The 4,344-nt window shown below is 35.8% G+C and overlaps 1 pseudogene; it reads left to right on the top strand.

The window, feature by feature from the left end:
- Window positions 1-1,637: 1,637 nt before the first annotated feature.
- On the top strand, window positions 1,638-2,945 carry LOC149230389 (protein RTF1 homolog pseudogene; annotated as a pseudogene).
- Window positions 2,946-4,344: the final 1,399 nt, after the last annotated feature.

Below are 4,344 nucleotides of genomic sequence, written 5' to 3'. Positions count from 1 at the left end.
GAGATGCGCTACACTCAGTGATATTATTACCAATCATTGACAGTATATATCGTGCAATGACTGCTGAATTGACTGCTGAATACCTGATGTTAATAATGTATATAGAAACGCAAATTCAACCTTGAGGAACTATTTTGTCATATTTCTTATTTGTTACCTTGATAATTTATTCTTAATTTATTCTAGTTAATATATTATTTAGGTTGTTAAAAGTGTTTTTTCTCCGACATAAATGTGATTTTTTTTCTCAATGTGATAGTTTTCATAGGATTTCATTCTTACACGATGGTGATCTCTTAATTCGTTTTTTGATAAATGGAAAACTGGGTCCCATGCAAAATTTCTGGAAGGAGCAGCAGTATTGAAAGATCAGAAAAAAAACAGAAGTTTGGTGGCCTTGAACATCAAATGTGTTTGGAGTTCTTTGTGTGGATTTGTGGATTTTTTTATGGTATTGTAGCTTGAGGTTACTTGGCTTTCTTTAGAATTTTCTTTATCTTTGTAGTTTTTGTTGTTTTTTTAATTGGCCAATGGTGTCTGTTTATATTTGAGGCTTTCTTTTGATTCCTAAACAACACCAATTTTTTTAGTAGTGGTCAGTGTTTGCCATCTTTATGCCCCTGCAACCAGTTCTCTTCCACTTCTGTATTTAAACATGTTCTTTGTGATTACTGCCAACTACTTGTTTTGAATGCTAGGCTTTTCCCAGTTTATTATAAATATTCAAGCTTTTCTGTTTTTCTGCCAGCAATAGACGAGATTGAAGTCTTTACAGATTCCAAAATGATTATGGAATAACTTGGAGAATCTTGAACTTACAAACTGGATGCACATCTCCCATATGTTCAGAGAGCAGAATAATGAGACAGACAAATTGTCAAAAGAAGGATGCTCTACGGAGCTAGATCAAATCAGATACGCATAATTTGATAAAAATATCTCTCATCACGCTGGTAATATCAAGCTATGAAATGCTATTATTTATTTATTTGCAGCTAGTTGTCTAGGGGTCATGTGGATGCTTTTTTCTTTTTTATTTACTTCAGAATTGTTTAGAAATACAACATAGTAATATTATGTTTGTTTTTTTATGATGGTAGAAAAGGAAAGCTATCTAGAGCATCTATATCCATGAATGCTGAAAACTTTTCTGTAAGTCAAATTGTTTTTTTAAGACAAAGATTCTGCAAGTTGAGCCTTTACGCCTTTCAAAATTCTAGCATCTATATCCATGAACGGACTATTCAATCGACGTGGGTGTTTAGAGGGGAAAAAAAAGTTATGGCTGAACTGGAGCATTTGCTGCTAGAAGCAGCTGGTCGAACATCTACCAATGATGGAAAGCAAAACCGAAATCCTGCGAAAGTGAGACTGGAAGATTCTGATTCAGATGATGGCAGTGACTCGAAATACATTGATGACGATGATTCAGATGATGCTGGGACAGCAAATAGGAAGGCTTCTGGGTCAAGAATGCCCCTGAAAAAGAGATTTGATTCTGGTGACAAGGATGATGACAGGGGTTGCTGTGATGATTCCGATAGCGAATTATCCATAGGAAGTGATTTATACAAAGATGATGAAGATAGGGAGCAGCTTTGAAGATATTAGAAGCATACAATAAGGAGATCAAAACTTTCCAAGTGGTTTATGGAACCATTCTTTGAGAATATCATTGTGGGCTGCTTTATAAGAATTGGGATAGGAATGTCCAGGTCAGGACAGAGTACTTACCGTCTTTGCATGGTAAAAAATGTTGATGTGACAGACCCTGATAAAAAATACAAGTTTGAGAACCGCACCACATACAAGTATTTGAATTGTTTCTAGGGTAGCAAGAGCAATGCAACAAGATGGCAGATGGCCAGGGTGTCTGATTCACCTCCACTTGAGAAAGAGTTTTCAGATTGGGAACGGGAAGTAGAACGCAGTGGTGGTCAGATGATTAGTCGAGCAGAAGTTGAGGAAAAAATAAATGCGCTAAAAAAGATAAATCAATTTGTGTATTCTGCAGAAACTGTAAAACAAATGTTGCAGGAAAAGAAGTTGGCTTCCAAAAGGCCATCGAATGTCGCTGCTGAAAAGGACAGGGTTAGAAGAGAGATGGAGCTAGCGGATAGCAGGCATGATTATTCAGAAGTTGAGAGAATTAAAGTGAGATTGAAGGAACTAGAAGTCCTTTCTCTTCAGAGCAAAAGCAAGGATGCAAAAGCCTTGATGCTAGTAGAAATGAATAAGAAAAACAAGGCTGAAAATTTCAAGAACGCTTCTGAGATCAAGCCTCTAAACCTTAATCTTAAAGCAGGTGAAGCAGGGTATGATCCTTTCACTCGGCGTTGGACTCAATCTCAAAATTATTATGATACAAAGGCGAAGGTTGCTGAAAACAACACTGATGCGAACAAAGAGGCAGATGCAGCCAAAGTAGAGGAAGCCATAGCAATAGAAACTGCTGAGGATGATGGAAAGCTTGTCGACACTGATGCTCCTGTATCAGAAGATGCAAGGGTGTATTCTTTGCATGATTTTGAACTTCCAATTTCACTTGCTGGACTGCAGAAGTATGGGGGTGCTCAAGGGGCCCCTTTAGTTTTTATGGCTAGAAAGCAGAAGATTGAGTCAACTTGTGGAGTGCAAGTTCCTAGCAATGATGAAAGGAGGCATAACCTGACATTAACTGTGAATGATTACAAGCGTAGAAGAGGCCTGCTGTTAAAATAAATAATGATATTTTCTCTGCTTGTTGGTTTCCCCATTTAATTTTTATATGAAAGATTCGGAAATTTCCTTTTGGGATTGCCAGACACATATGCAGAAAAGCCTTAAAGTGAACATTTTTGTAAATTGTTTCAAATTCTATATGTAGTGTGCCATTATAGGCACTTTAAAACACAACTGCAATAACCTAGTCAACCAAGGATTGTCTTTTAACAGTAGCAACATCATGGATTGTTGGCAGGCATGAAATCAACAATGTGTTAGAAATATAGGCTGTATTTTCTTGACATCTAAAGTTCAAGGGTGTTTTTTTGTCTCAACCATTATGCTAAAAAATGGTATATAATGTTCCAAAAGGATTCCTTTCCTCTAAGTAACACTATTCCACTGTAAGTTATCATGCAGTTGGTGAAACATGGCATTTTATGTTGTTTGAGATTGATCTTGAGTGATGCCTTTTTCTAAATTATTGTTGAAATATGTATTGTTTTTCATATTCATGTAATAAATGCTATGTTTTATTAATTTCTTTTGTTGTAGTATAGTTTGCTTAAATGCTTTTAGAGTTGTGGTTGTTTTGTTGTGCTTAGTTGTTTATTCTTGCTTTCGATTGATTGCAATTCTATCTAATAAGCAACTATCTTTTACATGGTAAAAAAGTTTGGCTGAATCGAGGAAAACATTCGAAAATCTAGAAGAACTTTGGTTCAGCCAAATAATTCAATCTATTGTTTGTCCAAAACTGAACCAAACAAAATCCAATTTTAACCCAAAAAAATCATCTTCCCAAGAAACCCTAAAGAATTCTTAAGAAAATGCATTTTAGCTTTCAAGCCACCAATGAATATGATATTTGCCCATTTCTTCTCCCTGTCCTGCCAATGCCTGTCACTACTCCCTCGTTTAGGAGATAGCCATGGGAGATTTTAGGAGACTATGTTGCTGCTGATGCCTAGAGAGGTTTGTCTATTCTGTTCATGTGTGAAGTCTCGAGGACACTGCATTTGTAGTTGGGAAACTGTTGCCTGCACCTTAAAGGCCTGCTTAGACCTTCATAAACAAAGTTACACTCAAATGAAGCATGCCAACCGAGCCAACATACTAAATAAGTAGATTCCACTAGGTATTTAGTCATATATTCTCTGTTTGCTATGTGCTTATTTAATTTTTATTTTTCAACTTGAAAGGGTGTACCTAATGTCTGTGCATATCCTTCTTACTTCCAGAACACCTAGAACAGGTTACATGAGATGCATTATCAAAAGTAGAATCACAACACACGCAAACAAATACATACGCCCACCAAGCACAAGAAAATAGTGTGATGGATATCAACTTTTAAAATCAAACTTGTAATAATCTCAATAATAAATCTAATGTTCTTTAGAGAAGACCTGCTACATTTTGCTGGGTTTCGTACAGTTTATTGTGTATGATAAGGAAATACATTTTCTTGAAGGCATTGCATCAGAAGGCTCAACGGACCTTTGAGCATTTTTGTAGGGGTTTATGTTATCCAATCATTAAATTTTTGATAAAATTAGTCTGGACTATCCACATACCTATTTTTTTTCAATAAATTTGAAGAAGTGCATGTTTTTGCTTAATAATATGTATACTCCTGAA

The sequence above is a fragment of the Pinus tabuliformis genome, chromosome J (genome assembly GCF_031772625.1).
Source record: "Pinus tabuliformis cultivar Carrire ecotype Pingquan chromosome J, CPIR1, whole genome shotgun sequence".
Classification (NCBI taxonomy): domain Eukaryota; kingdom Viridiplantae; phylum Streptophyta; class Pinopsida; order Pinales; family Pinaceae; genus Pinus; species Pinus tabuliformis.
This window is presented reverse-complemented; position numbering and strand designations above follow the sequence as displayed.